This window comes from Aotus nancymaae, unplaced genomic scaffold (genome assembly GCF_030222135.1).
Source record: "Aotus nancymaae isolate 86718 unplaced genomic scaffold, 86718_ANA_hifiasm-v0.15.2.pri h1tg000076l, whole genome shotgun sequence".
Classification (NCBI taxonomy): domain Eukaryota; kingdom Metazoa; phylum Chordata; class Mammalia; order Primates; family Aotidae; genus Aotus; species Aotus nancymaae.
Window position 1 is genome coordinate 6,859,434 of NW_026988491.1, and position 16,063 is coordinate 6,875,496.

A 16,063-nucleotide genomic window follows, 5' to 3' on the forward strand; every position below is an offset into this window, starting at 1 on the left:
GCAAATGTCAGAGCTGGGGCCTGGAAGACTGGGTTTGGGGCCTGGAAGACTGGGTTTGAGGCCAGAATCCTAGCCATTCTGCTCTGCAGCCTCGAAGAGCCCAGGATTTAGAGTCAGAATTAATCCGTTTAAATTCTATGCAGTGTTCTCTGGTTCTCGCCAAAGGGAGCAGGAACCATCTCCAGAGAAGACAGTGACCCAGAGGGCAGGGGGACCTCGGTCCTCTCCCCATCCTCATTGTGTCTAGGGCTGACTCTGGCCTCTGCAGAGCAGTGGACGAGAGCAGCGACTCTGTGACCACGGTGTGACATGGCCTATTCACCAGAGTGAGGCCAGCACGCCAGCCAGGTCCCCAGGCACTGAGCCGACCAGGAAGGGAAACTCCTTCCCATGATGACATTTTCGGCTACTCTTGAGTCCAGACAGCCTCCAGATGTTTTTTCACTAAACACGTTCCCTGACAGTCTCGGAAACCCAGGGCAGTGTGGGGCTGGAGGCGGAGCGCTGGCCCAGGGTCAGGAGAACAGGGCAGTTCCTTAGCTGCCCGATTGCACCGTGGATTCTGAGCAAATCCATTCTGCTCTGAGCCTGCATTTTTCCCATCCACAGTGGGTTGGAGAGTCACTCCAAGGAATTTGTGCATATTCCTTTGTTCCTTGTACTCTCGTGGCAAGATGGCTAGTGAGAGTACCCTTCCTGCAGTCCAGGAGGTAAAAACTGCATTGTTGAGAGATCCTTTGTCTCAGTGCTAATTTTTCACTGTGCACAAGTGTACAAAGAACAAAGGAATACACAGAAACTTATATCCAAGTCCTAATTTCCCTCACTTGTGAATGTGAGCTTATTTGAAAACAGGGTCTTTGCTATGTAATTGAGGATCTTGAGATGGAAACATCCGGGATTTAAGCACAAATCCAGGCCAGGCGCGGTGGCTCATGCCTATAATCCCAGCACTTTGGGAGACCGAGGCGGGTGGATCACAAGGTCAAGAGATCGAGACCATCCTGGTCAACATGGTGAAACCCCGTCTCTACTGAAAATACAAAAAAATTAGCTGGGCGTGGTGGTGTGCGCCTGTAGTCCCAGCTACTTGGGAGGCTGAGGCAGGAGAATTGCTTGAAGGCAGGAGGTGGAGGTTGCAGTGAGCTGAGATCCTGCCATTGCACTCCAGCCTGGGTAACAAGAGCGAAACTCCGTCTCAGAAAAAAAATAAAAGAGAGACAGAAAAGGAGAGCACACGGAGACACACAGGAGGGGGGACACGTGAAGACAGGGATAGAGCCTGGCAACGCCCTGCAAGCCAAGAATTGCCGGCAGCCACCAAACCCTAAGAGAGGCATGGAACACATCCTCCCTCGGAGCCTCCAGCAGAAACCAACCCTGCCATACCGCGACTTCAGATTTTTGGCCTCCATACCTCTGAGAGAATAAGTCTCTGTTGTTCTAACCATGCAGCTGTGGTCTTTTGTGACAGCATCCCTGGTGAATGAATGCACTACCTCTGAGAGCATCGATGGGGTCAAGAAGCCTCCTGTAGGGTAGAGGAGCAACTAAGAGAGTGAACTTGGCTCCCACCCTGCGGCTCCCAGGTGAGTGGAGAAGTCAAAACCTGCATCAAATCACTGCATTTCCAGCTCCAGCTTGATGCACTGTTGGAAATAGATGCTCAGTGCCACAAAGAAAAATCAGCACTGAGACAAAGTATCTTTCAGCAATGCAATGTTTACTTCCTGGACTGCAGGAAGGGTACTCCCGCTAGCCATGTTGCCATGAGAGTACAAAGAACAAAGGAATACACACAAATTTATTCCTTATGCATTTGGGGTTGTCCTTACTGCTGTGTCTGATCTCCGTTGGCTGGAGCCAGACCTCACAATCTAAACTAAAACCCGATTGGCTAACAACTTTAAAGTTTTCTAAACAGGTAAAAGCAATGGAGAGCTGGGACATGCCTGTGAGCACATTCAGCACAGATATCTTGGTTAAAGTATAAGGACATTGAATGTACTATGTGCCTGTAAGCATGTCTAATAGCTACATAGAATGGGGCATGACAGAGTTATCAGTACACTTATTCTTTAACAAGAAAGGAAACTTTAAAAAGGAACTTCCCACATGCACCTTCCCACATGCACCTTCTGCTCGTAGAACCCAGGCTTCCCAGGCTGGAGTGGCCTGGTTGCCTTAGGGTGGGGTGAGAGGATGGAAACTCAAACTACAGGGAAGATGAGCCCCTCAGGAACTTCAGGGAACTGGCAGGGCCACCCCCAGGAAGTTCAGATCCCGCCTTGGGACAGGGAGCAGGGTTAAGATCTCATCTGAGCCAACATCTTTTCTAGGGATTACATAGGCTCTGCAGAGGGGCTCCTGGGCTGCAGGAGTTTCAGCGTGGGAGGTGCCCACGTGCAAATCAAATGATCTGCCCAGGTGAGAGCAAGGGCTGCTGAGAGCCTCAGCCTAGTGCTTTGCAGGACTCAGAGGATGGGATTAAGAACCCATGGGAACAAGGAGCCACACAGACCAGGCAGGTGAGGTTGCAGCAGGGTTGTCAGAGCCTCCGTTTCTTCACCTGAAATGGACATAGCAAACCTTGCCTTGCAAGGGCTTTGTGAAACGAAATGAGCTACTGTGTGCATAAAGCGATTGTTGTACTGTTTGACCAAAGCTTTGTTATTGAAAGCATTGCTTTCCTTATGGGCTTGAATTGCAAGTGAGTTCCAGAGGAGACGTTAACATTCTTCCAGAACATATGCCCAGTGTCTTCAACTTGAGATGGAGCTGGGATGCCGAGTCTGCAAACGTGGGCTTTGGGCTTGGACAAGCCTCGGTTTGCATTCCAGCTCTGCCCTTTGCTGGGACTGAACCCTAGGAAAAATGGCCCTCTCTGAACTATCTGGACTGCACCCATAAATGAGAGACAGTATCGACACCAGGGTGTGAGCATGCATGCTGCTCATAGTAGGTGTTGGCACATAGTGGGTGTCTAATGATATTTATTCAGATCATTAAACACCTACTCAACAAAACACCTATTATGTGCCAGCACCTACTATGTGCAGTAAATGTGGCCAGGAGCACAGACAGCAGGCAGTGAGAGGGAGGGAAGAGAGTCTGCTTCTTGAGGGGTGACCAGGGAAGCTGTATTCGTAGGAATGTTTTTATTGCAAGCAACAGAAATCACTTTTGGCTCATGGATTGTGACCGTACCTTGAATAAGCAAGACATGCTTCTACCTCAGGGTCTTTCTTTATATTTGTGGTTCTCTCTTTTGGAATGCTTCCCCTCACCTCAAGGTATTTCTATGGTTCTCTCCTTTATCTCTTTGAATTTTATCAAATATCTCCTTTATCTCACTGAATCTTTATCAAATAAGTTTAAATTAAATTTGAAAGTACATTTTAGGCCAGATGCAGTGGCTCACTTCTGTAATCTTAGCACTTTGAGGGTTCTGAGGTAGCTGGATTGCTTGAGCACAGGAGTTAAAAATCAGTCTGGGCAACATGGGAAAACCCTGTGTCTATAAAAAATACAAAAATGAGCTGGGCGTAGTGGCATGTGCCTGTGGTCCCAGCTACTTGGAAGGCCGAGATGGGAAAGTTGCTAGAGTCCGGGAGGCTGAGACTGCAGTGAGCAGAGATTGTGCCACTGCACAATCCAGCCTGGGTGACAGAGTAAGATCCTGTCTCAAAATAAATAAATAAATGCTGGGTGTGGAGGCTCATGCCTGTAATCTCAGCACTTTGGGAGATCAAGGCAGGTGGATCACATGAGGCCAGGAGTTTGAGACCAGCCTGGGTAAAATGGCAAAACCCCATCTCTACTAAAAATACAAAAATTTGACCAGGTGGGGTGGTGCGAACTTGTAGTCCTAGCTAATCAGGAGGCTGAGGCAGAAGAATCGCTCGAACCTGGGATGCAGAGGTGGCCATGAGCTGAGACCATGCCACCACACCCTAGCCTGGGTGATAGAGACTCTATCTCAAAAACAATAAAATACAAAATAAAATACATTTTTAAAAATATTAAAAGTACTTTTTAAAATTAAATTTTAAAATGAATCCTCAGATGGATGCAGTGGTGCACACCTGTAATTCCAGCACCTTGGGAGGCTGAGGCGGGCAGATCACCTGAGGTCAGGAGTTCAAGACCAGCCTGAGAAAAAAGGTGAAACCTCATCTCTACTAAAAATACAAAATCAGCCGGGCTTGGTGGCGCACACCTGTTTCATGGCAAGGTTGCTGATGGATAGCATCCTTTCTGCAGAAAGTAAAATTGCCTTGCTGAGAAAACTTTTTGTCTGAATGCTAATTTTTCCTTGTGGTACTGAGGAACAAGCATTTTACTTACAATAGTTATGTTGGCCAGGCTGGTCTCAAACACCAAGACAGCTACATTTTGGAAAGAGGGGCATGTGGAGGGAAAATTCCAGAACAAAGGGTGCCTTCCTCCCAAGGTACCAGCCAAGCGAAAAGTAGAATGGAACCCTAGGCCCTTGGGGAAGGGTTCTAAATGTCTGCCTCCTTGCAAGTAGCCTGCTTTACAATTTACAAAGCATTTCCATCCATTATTTGCCTGTCCTGGGTGGAAGGCATTTCCTTTTTTCAGCAATTATTATCAAGCACCTCCTAGTTAAGGTGGTCATGAGGATTAAATGAACCACTGCTTATGAAGGACTCAAAGCCACTGGACCCAGACAGGCCAGCAGTATGTACTCAGGATCCAGTACCCCAAGTGGTGGTGGTGAGGCTGCTGTTGTTATGAACTTGACTTTGAATGGAGCAGTGAAAACATAAGACAGATACAGTACCTGCCCTCATGGGCCTCAAAGCCCTTATTCACTAATCATGTGCCAGGTCAAAATTTAAACCACTTCAACTCAGATGTTTTAAAAGTGTGTTTTCTTTATTATCTATAATTGAGACCCATGTGTATTGAGTGCTTACTCTGTGCCAGGCACAGTTTTAGGTATTTTACATAGTTAAGATTTCACAGCACCCTGTGAGGCAGGTATTATTTGCAGCTATTTGACAGATGAAGAAAGGAGGAACAGAGAGATTAAGTAACTTTCTCAAGGTCACACAGTTAGGAAGCAGTGAAACCAGGATTCAAATGCAGGTAGTCTAGCTCCGGAATCCACACCCTTGAACTTGTACGACACTTGTACGACCTTATACAACACTGCCTTTTGCTTGTAAGCTTCCCTCACTGCTGTGTGTCAGGGGGCAACTTAGGTGAGCCAATTAATGGTATCTTAGTCTTTCCTAGTATATACCCAGCATCTCAGTTTCCACCCTTTGACTACCCCTACACCTACTCCTCTTCAAGATGGTGCCAGATATATGGGACATGAGGAAAGGCGGGAAGATGAGCCCTTGGACAGGTGTGCAGATCCCGGGGCATCCCCAGGTCCCTGCTCTCTGCTCCAGGGTGACTTTTTTGCTCCAGGGACCTGGAAGCCTGCTGGGGCGTGCCTGGTCCACCTGGCCTCCCATGGTCTAGGGCTGTTAAGCTCATGGCCAGGGCCTTTGGCATCTAGCTGCCGAATCTTTGTGCCCACAGCTCCTTTGTCTGAATTCCCAGGTTTCCAGGGACCATCAGCAACTCCACCTCCCCTCAGTGAGGCACCCAGGAATGTCAGACCCTGCACCATGATACCCTCAGACCATGGGGAACCCACAGGAAAAGCTCAGGCTTCTCTGCCTAGATACCCCTGTCTCCCTTCTCCCCATCTCCCCTTAATGATAGGATCCCCGAGTTTTAGCTGTGCCACCACCACATAGCTAAAGAGGCTTCCCAGCCTCCCTTGTAGCCCACATGATCATGTGACCACATTCCAGCCAATGAGGCATGGGCACAGTGTGTGCCCTGCCCACTGGCGTGGTGTGCCCTCTGGCGGGGGTGTGCCCTCTCTTCTATCGCCCTTCTTGCTGGCTGGGGCTGGAATGTGGGTGAGCGGGCTGGGGGTTGAGCAATGTGACAGGAAGAACCAGGGCAGCTTGGTGGAACAGCCCCACCAGGCTTAACACCTGGGACTTTCTCCCTCAGTCCTTGAGAAAGAAAGACTTCCATGTGTAATTGAACTTACTGCTGTTTACCTTTGGAAGAGCTCCCCAAACTGTGTTGTATCCAGTTCTGTCACCAGGCTACCTTAGTGCTCGTACACCATGGGGGCAGGGTGGGTGGGGCTGCTGCTTCTCTTTCTTCTCCTCCTTCTCCTCCTTCTTTTCTTCTCCTTCTCCTTCTTCTTCTCTCTCTCTTTTTTTTTTTTAAGACGGAGTTTTTCTCTTTTGCCCAGATGAGTGCAATGGCACGATCTCGGCTCACTGCAGCCTGTGCCTCTTGGGTTCAAGCGATTGTCCTGCCTCAGCCTCCAGCCTCCTGAGTAGCTGGGATTACAGGCACCATGCTTGGCTAATTTTTTTGGATTTTTAGTAGAGATAGGGTTTTGCCATGTTGGCCAGCCTGGTCTAGAACTCCTGACCTCGTGATCTGCCCACCTCAGCCTCCCAAAGTGCTGGGATGACAAACATGAGCCACCTTGCCCAGCCGGAGTGGGGCTTCTAAGTTCACAGTGCCGTCTGTGCTGCTTGGTCAAGGAATGTAAATTGCACAGGACTCTGTTTCCTCTCCTGTAAAGTGGGTAATAACGAGTGTCTACTGCCTAGGGATGTTGTAAGGATTTCATGAATGCACAACCTGGCTGGTAGCAAACCTGGAGAGAGGGTTGATCGTTAAGCATAAGGGTGGTGCTGGGTAGCCCGTTGTCCTTAGAGCCCACCCAGCCCACACCACCCCAACACACATAGTTCAAAGCTCAGGAGACCCATGAGTGAATGCAGGGATCCCGCCCCTGACTCACTCCTCTGTCTCTTCCTCCCACTCTTCCTTCATCCCAGGACCTGAAGGGCTTTCTGTCCCTTCCTTGAGGGTCTGCAGGGACTCTCCCCAACCTCATATCCTGCCCTTTCCAAGAGATTTGCCCTCCTGACTCTCCTTGAGCCGTGATATCGGAATAGTGGCCAGGGTGTGAGGCAGGGTGGAAGGGAGTGGGGAGGCGGGAGGTGGAGGTGAGGAGGTAGGATGTGGGAATGAGGAGGTGGGGGTGGGGTGGGGAGGTGGGGGTGGAGGTGGGGGTGAGGAGGTGGGGTGGGGATGCAGGTGAGGAGGCAAGGGGTGGGAGTTGGGGGTGGGGGTGGGAGGTTGGGGGTGGGAGTAGAGGATGGGAGAGGTGAGGTGAGGGGTGGGAGTAGAGGGGGGAGTGGGAGGTGGGTGGGGGTGGGGAGGTGGGGGGCTGGGAGTGGGGGTGGGGAGGTAGGGGTTGGGAATGGGAAGGCAATTTAAAATACATTATTGAAATTGTAAAAATCATGATCCAGTTCACAATGACAATTGTGAGCAGGGCTGCAAAGGCGCCGTGAAGGTCCAGAGAGCCAGTAAGGGGATGGGGCTGATCCTGGGGGTGATGGAGGCTGCTCTGCAGGAAGAGTTGGCATGTCCAGGACAACTGGGCCCTGGAGGCCGGAGGGCAGCTCACGGAGATCTGGGCCAAACCAGCTCCACGTGCTCCTGTTGCCAGGGTTGGAAGCCTGGAGTGCTGCCCCACAGCGCACAGCGCGGTTCCTGAGACCTCACAGAGCACCAGGTCCCCCATCTCCAAACTAGGAAGGCCAAAGATCCCCCAGCGAGGCAAATCCCGGCTGCCATATAAGCCACAAAACTGTTTTTTGGCTTTCCCTGAGGGGTCGTGGTGACTAATTTTAACTGACCCTGATGATTCATCCAGGATGCCTGGGAACCCCCACCCCACTCTGACCCACAACCACAGCCACTCCTCAGGGCCTGCTGAGAGCCGCCAAAATTCTTCAAGTTCAGAGTCATTCCCATGTGTTCCAAGCCCACATTCCAACTGCTTCCATGACCCATCGCTTCACAAAACTTCTGACCCAGCCAAACTGGTCTTCTCTGGGTTTTCTGAACATTCCAGGTGCATTCCTGCTTCCCCAACTTTGCTCTTACCACCTTTCATGCCTCTATTGTGCCATCAGCCTGCTCCCCAGCCCCTGGCACCTGCACCTCCCTGCAGCGCCTGTGTATTTGATCAGTGGTGATGCAACACTCACGTGAAAAAGAATGACCTTGTGGGAAGTAGAAAAGTTCCTTTTTAAAGTTTCCTTTCTTGTTAAAGAATAAATGTGCTAATAACTTTGTGAAGCCCTGTCCTATACAGCTGTTAGACATGCCATGCTTACAGGCACGTAGTGTATTCTACGTCCTTGTACCTTAACCAAGATACCTGTGCTGGACGTGCTCACAGACATGTCCCAGCTCCCCATGGCCTTTACCCGTTTATGAAAGTTTTGAGTTGTTAGCCAATCAGGTTTTAGTTTAGATTGTGAGGTCTGGCTCCAGCCAACAGAGATCAGACACAGCAGTAAGGACCACCCCAAATGCGTAAGGGATAAATTTATGTGTTTTCCTTTGTTCATTGTACTTCATATAAATTCTTCATATAAATATTATATTCCCAGCTTCCCTTTCTCATCTTTCCACTAGATGATTATTATTATCTTGGGTCATGACCGGGAAGGCAATGCTTACAGTCACAAAATTTCATTTCCTCCTGGGCACACAGAGATACCTCATTCCCTCCAAGTAAGTGGTGCCCATGGCTGTGATCTGGCTGATGGAATTTGGGGCAGAAGCAATAAGCACCACTTTCAGACATATCCCTAAAACCCCTTACAGCATCTTCCACCCTCATTTCTTTTTCTTTTTGTTTTTTTTTTTTGAGACAGAGTTTCGCTCTTGTTGCCCAGGCTGGAGTGTAATGGCATGACCTCGGCTCATTGCAACCTCAGCCTCCCCAGTTCAAGTGATTCTCCTGCCTCAGCCTCCCAAGTAACTGGGATTACAGGCATGCACCACTATGCCAGGCTAAATTTTGTATTTTTAGTAGAGACAGGGTTTCACCATATTGGCCAGGCTGGTCTCAAACTCCTGACCTCATGTGATCCACCCACCTGGCCTCCCAAGGTGCTGGGAGGCCCGCCCACCCTCATTTCTTTCTCCAGTGGTTTGCCTGCTGGATACAGAGGGATGGGGGTCTTGGAAGACCTTGGGGAGGGAGCCTGAGTGCCTGAATCACTGGGTGTAGGAGAGCCCTCTTCTCACCTTGCATTGGACTGGGAGGTAAATGAGAACTAAGACTTCTGAGCCATGGTTAAAGACTCATCATGAGATTTGGGGGCTGTTTGTTACAGCAGCTAGCATGCTAACTAACACACCAGTGTAGGCAGCCATATTTGTATTTCTGCCCTCACCCACGCCTGGTACATAAGAAGCCCTTAGTCGTCCTCAGCATCTCCCATGAGGCTTCCTCATGAAAAATTCAATTATCAATTTTTCAGATACTTATGAAACAGGTCAGGATCACTGGTCTTGTCTAAGGTATCATCTGAGCTCATCATCTATTAAGCAAGAGAATTAAAGAGGACAGACACAAACGGTGAGGTTGGAGTGAAAGTTTAACAAGCAAAAGAAGAAAGCTCTCCACAGCAGAGAGGGGAGCCTGAGTGAGCTACCATTTTTACAGCTGAATTCAAAAGCTTTTATCAGAAGCTCCTCTTGTCAATGTAGCTGTTTGAGTAACTATCTGAAAAGCCATCTGCACAAGTCCTTCTTGTTTATGTAGTTGTGAATATGTCTTTAGGCAAGTACAAAGCACTGCTTCTCTTGTTTGTATAACTGTGTGTTTGTTTTAGGTAAGCTCCCCTCCTTCCTGTGCAAGTTCCCATGGATCCCACCATGTACATGTCTGAAAAGGGGAGGAAACTTTTTTCTGGGAGCCCACCAATTACGCAAAGAACAAAAAGCTTCTGTACTGGACCCTGCCTGCTTAGCAGTGCAGGTGCAGCCTGAGTTTTCCCAAGGCTGCTCTATTGTTGCCTGTAGCTGTGATTTTTCAAGCAGGCTGCTTCCTGGAAGACCAGTCTTAACTGTTTACCTAATTGATTTTACCTTTTCTTCTCCCTCACTTATTGGACATGATTAAAAAGAAAACCCTGAGAATTCTGTACTGTTACTTCAGAGCTCCAAAGTTTATTTTCATCTAAGATTAATACATATGTCGGGATTAATACGTATTCATATGCATATGTATTCATACTTAAACACATAAGTGCAATACACATATGCGCAAGTATACATATGCTCCAAATTGTAAAACTAAAATTTCATGAAGAATGTAAGTGATGCCTCCACGTTTAAAATTAAAAAGTGATGGCTATTATTAATTAAGCAGGTAAACAGAAGTGGGGATCATATATACAGTCTAGGTCTAGCACTAGGAAAGATCATATATAGAGTAGAGAATAAAATGAGAATGGAAACATAAATATATTGACTTGAGATCATCATAGATAGGACGATGTATAAAAGTATATAATTAATCAAAAATCACACTTACACACACACACTCATACAGATGCATATTCTAATGCTGGCAAGTGTCAGCAGCTATATTTTCCTATTGAAATATTTTCCTGAAGATATTTTTAAAGAGTGTTTCACAGAGCACCAAACGAAGGAAGAGATGAATACTGTTGGAGACTTTGAGCTATAACAGAAAGAGCTGATGCTGAAGAACAGATGAAATTAACTAGAAACCTAGCTGTTACTCTTACTCCATATACAATATGGCACAATTTATTACATTTCTTTATATGTATTCTTTCTTCTTTTGGAATTACAATATTTACACTGGGTTTATTGAGTAATTAAAAGCATTAAAAATTTGTTAAATTGTCTACTTAATATATATTGATTAAATCTGAATTTATTAGTAATTTCTACCATGTGTCTGCCATGGGCAACAAAACACAGGAAAGGCATGGTTCCTGCCACAAAACAGTGTGGAATTCATGGCTATTGACCATATGAATTAATGTCAGTTTATTCCCAGTCATAAGTCTTAATGTATTTTAATTAAATCAAATAAGTTATGCAATTAATTCCCATTACATTTTAAAAAACAAGAACCGAATTTCAAATATTTTTAAAAAGTTGTTGTAGTCCATACCTTCTCCATTTCTTTCTTACATGGTATATCCAGAACCTTCTATTTTCTTAAGGGCCAAAATAATTTTTGAAAATCCAGTGTTCAAAATGTGTATTTTGCATTGTTATTATTTAAGTTTCAAAGTAGGCTCTCATGACGAAGAATGTCTCCTGATTTCTGAATTTCTCCCTGCCAGCTTTGATTTAGCTTACGTGACTCAATTTTATGGCATCGCAATGTGGAGTTGAAATCACTTTCAAAGTCATATGTAACTTAATCTAACAAAATCTGTCATTCATCATCATTTTAAGTCTCTCTTGAGTAAACTGCAATTTGTACCAAGTTGTACAATATAGTTTGGGGATGTGTCATATTGTCTAGAGGAAGCTAAAACCAAGACTGTCAAATTCTTTTCAATTAGGACTTTGTGTAGGATTTCAGTTGCTGTAAAGCCCATAAAATAGAAGCTGGAGTTGACTTGAGATAGATATGAGAATTATTACTTCAGGTTGTATGCCTCATAGACTGAATCTTTCATAGCTTCATTCAATTATATAAACTTTGCATGGAACTGTGATATTCTAAGTTTATTTAATACCATAGGGCTTTATCTACAGTAAAAATAGAAAAAAGATAACAGAATTCATAGTTTGATCAGTGACTTCAAAATACATTATATGGATTTTAGGTTATTTAATTTTTCTTTTACTATATTTATGTAAATATAGAATTTTTATTTTTATTCATTATTTTGTTTTACATTATAAACACTACGTATATAAGACTGCTGCTTCCAGTTTTTATGAATTAAGACTGCTTTATTCATTAAGATGTGATAGTTCAGAGTAGAACATTATTCACTAATAATTATCAGAAGAACTTAATATATAATGAAAAATATTATATATTTTCAAACAATGAATAGCTTTATAAGGATCAAGAATGAGAAATGTTAAGGACTCAGAGAAGAGGTACTCTTAAAAGATGAGTTAAATAGGTACCTTTTCCTTGGGGTCTTTCTGACACTGTGATTATGCAAAGGACTGAGAATGCACAATTTGTCTCAGTAGAGGGCTTTTACTGAGGAAGGAGATAGGGCCTTCGAAGAGGTGATTCAGTTAAAATGAGGCCAATAAGGCCTATCTCTAACCCAATATGAGTGATGTCCTTATAAGACGAGAGAGAAAGACAAAAAGGCCAGGTGTGCACAGAGCAACCACCATGTCACCATGTGTAGAAGTACCAAGAGGGCAACCATGTGTAAGCCAAGGAGACAGGCCAGGAACAGATTCATTCTCTATATGGCTCTCAGAGGAAACCAACCCTGCCGGCACCTTGACCTTGGGCTTCTAGTCAGCAGAAGTGTAAGAAAATCAGTTTCTGGGGTTTAGGTCACAAATATATACCCAACACACACACGCAACACATAAAATACAATAAGATAAAGCTATAACAGATGTTAGGGGAAATTCATAACAAAAGTGCATTTAATAAATAAATTTAATAAATAAATAAATACTCTAAGACTTTTATCTCAAAATCTAGAGCAAGTACAGCAAATCATATGTAATAAGAGTAGGAAATAAGAAACTATAAATAAGAGACCAGAACAAATAAGATAGGATTATGTATAGTGAAAAATTTAACTAAATTGAAAAATTGATAATCCCTTATCAAGACTAATTTTTAAAAAGTAAACAGAAAAAAAAAAATCACCAGGCTCAGGAATTAGAAAGGAACATTTTAGCAGATCTGCTAAACTAAATAACACAATAATGGCATTATAAACAATTTTATGCCAGAAACCGTGACAACGTAGATATAATAAATTCTTAAAAGCAATAATTGAAACTTATTGAACTTGGAAAGGAATAATAATCCAATAGAAAAAAAAAGGAAAGAAAACCAAACATAAAACAGAATACAGTACATCTCCAAAAGTCTTAGAAAATTAAAATCCTAGTTACAAGTGATTTTTTCACACATGGATAAAAATAACACCAAGAATACATGAACATTTTAGGAGAGGAAAAAAAAAAGTCACTCGACTGTGTTTATGAGACTAGCATTAACTTCACATAAAAGCCAGACAAGGTTGTCATCTCCTTTTCCCCTGGTGGTGGGAGTGCAGGGCTGTCGCCTTCCAGGGCATGTCGTGGACGCCAGCAGAGAGGAACATGTTTATAGCAGTGTGGGGGATGAGCGGCTGATGGAGACGCGGTACCAGCAGCTGGAGGGAGGCAGCACAGTGGTCAGCAGCAAGGACACCCTGGCCAGCCATATAGGAGCGCGTGTCCAGGGCCCTGGCAGAGCTGGTCTAGGAGCGGACCCTGTCTCAAGCGCTGGGAGCGCATCAAGCTGGTTCCTTGCTCAGAACTGAATGTTGTGCTCCAGCTGTGGCCTCACTGGTGCTGAATAGTGAGGAAGAGCCACCTTCATAGGTTACGTGTGATTCCTCTGCTTATACAACGCAATACCAGATTTACTTACTTTGACCCTTTGCAGTTGTTACAATCGGTGAAAGAACAAGGCGTTGGGAAAAGAAAAGAGCAGTTACACATTTGAACAGTTGGAACAGGTGTTTGGTCAGGAAGGATGGGATGCTCAGTCCTGCCAGCCTGTACCTGTTAACAGCAGTAGCTTGTTTCAGGAGCTGGAGTAGAGATCACTATTAGCGAAGCGAGGTACTTGGAGCTGCCCACGGAAGTTGGTTATCCATTGCCCAGCCAACCTGTGGGAATGTTGCTCAGTATGTATTGCCTGGAGGTATTCCTACGAGCCCAGGCCTTTATGCTATTGACTGTGAAGAATGTATTGAGAGGCCCCTCTCACCACACATGGAGCAGTGTTCCGTGGACCTGGAAAAAGGGCCGTGTTTGACCTGGAAACCCCTTCAGCACAACCTCATTACAGGTGAAAATAGAACCCACCCTAATTATCTTTCGTTACGTCAGAATTGCTGAGGTCAGGACTCTGCAGCAGTGCTTATTTTTATATTTCCAAGTGAATACCAAACCTTCAGCAAATATTGGGTTGGTGTTAATCAGATTTTCTCTAGAACTGTATTAGGGATCCTGGAGTTTCCCCCAAATTCATCTCCATCAAATTTGTGGAAGTAGAGAGAGATTTGTTAAATCACAGGGTTTTACTCCTGGGTCTAAAATGTTACCAAATCTTGCTAATTCTTAGACATTGACATCAATCAAAGCCTCATCTGCAGACCTGGGAGAAGGCAATAATCAAAATGAACTGCTTTTGTGCAGCAGGGGTCCAGAAATTAAAACTATTCAATTCCTCTAGGCCTAAGCACTATTTCAGAAGAGGTGGGTATGTGAGATTTTAAGGTCTGATTTTGAGGGATAAAATTAATTCAGTTTTTCTGTAAGTTAAACATTGATATCAAAAGCGCGCTAATGCAAGGCCAACATCTGGGACCCTGTGTCAAAAAAAAATAGGGTTTTCTTGGAGCATTAATATGCTCCTTAATAAAAAATTATAAATGCTTTTCAAAAATTTTACCTTATGGTCAAACTAATTAAAATTAAATAACTTTGTTTATGAAGTTTTATTAAAATTAACCTTAACATTAATAATATGACTTACAAAGGTAAAATTTTGTAAACAAAAATTTTACATAATATTAATAAAAATAATTTTGAAAATTCTATTTACCTTTTAAATAAATTGCAAAATCAAAGGAAGAGGAAAGTGACAGATTTAGTTGACATCTTTTTTTTTTTTTTTTTGAGATAGTCTCACCCTGTCACCCAGGCTGGAGTGCAATGGCACAATCTGGGCTCACTGCAACCTCTGCCTTCCAGGTTCCAATGATTCTCCTGCCTCAGCCTCCCGAGTAGCTGGGATTGTAGGCACCAGCCACCACGCCCAGCTAATTTTTGTATCTTTAGCAGAGATAGGGTTTCACCATGTTGGCCAGGCTGGTCTCGAACTCTTGACCTTGTGATCTGCCCATCTCAACCTCCCAAAGTGCTGGGATTACAGGTGTGAGCCATCATGCCTGGACCACGCTGTCTTTACTAAGACATATTGTTTGAGAAACAGTATTTTATCAGACAGAAAGATTTTCATTTTAAAAAAAAATTTAAATTATCATTTTGATCAAATGAAAGACTATTTTATAGCGATCTGTGATCCTATTTTGTGATATCAAGTGTGATATTTGAAAAACATTGACAAACTTTCCAAAAGCAAACTTTCAAGTTCTAATTTTAGCATTTTTTCCTGAACATAAATTTTTTTGGATATTGGGTCCCTGAAGTCCAAGAGAGACATATTAGGCTTATTTAATATTAAAAAAATTGTCAAACATAACATGTTAAAATGTATTTGTTATATTTACACAAATCTTAATATATATTCCAAAATTATATGAGATTTCTAAAATTCTAACATGTCTTATATATGCTGGCAGTAATGATTATAATTTAATAAATAACTATATGCCTAAGAATAACCAAATTTCCTTTTCAGCTGTTTCTTTAACTATGGCTGTGCTAAGACTTCTGTCAGTGAAAATCTGTTTACTTTTATAACAAGACACAGATAGAAGAACTGTTTATTTTCCAGGACTTTGGCTGAAATGGCATATTTTCAGGTATGAGAATACTGCTTTGAAAAATTAAGATTTATTTTATAGAGCCAATGAAAATGCCTAAGGAGGAATAGCCTTGTATCTTGTCTATGCAGTCCATTTGTGGAGATCCTGGCCTGTGATAAGTAGACATGATCACTTTCCGACAGGCCCAGGAGCCTCAAGTTGCTTCAAGGCCTCAAGTGCAAAGAAGTTCACGTAATTCATGTAGATAATCTATAGGTGCTGATGGATCCTTGGCTGGGCTCCAGAGGCCTTTAGAAGTCCAGTCCGAAATTCCTTGTGAGAGGTTTCATCAAAGCCAATTTAGAAGAGCCTGTATGGACATTGGTTCCTGCTATACTTTGTGTAAGCAATTAGGCCTGGTATAGTGAGACTGAAGCCTATTTTACACT

General features: G+C 44.1%; 1 pseudogene; it reads left to right on the forward strand.

Annotated features, from left to right (window-relative positions):
• The first annotated feature begins 13,112 nt into the window (after positions 1–13,112).
• LOC110568529 (myb/SANT-like DNA-binding domain-containing protein 2) lies at positions 13,113–14,252 on the forward strand (annotated as a pseudogene).
• The last annotated feature ends 1,811 nt before the right edge of the window (positions 14,253–16,063 follow it).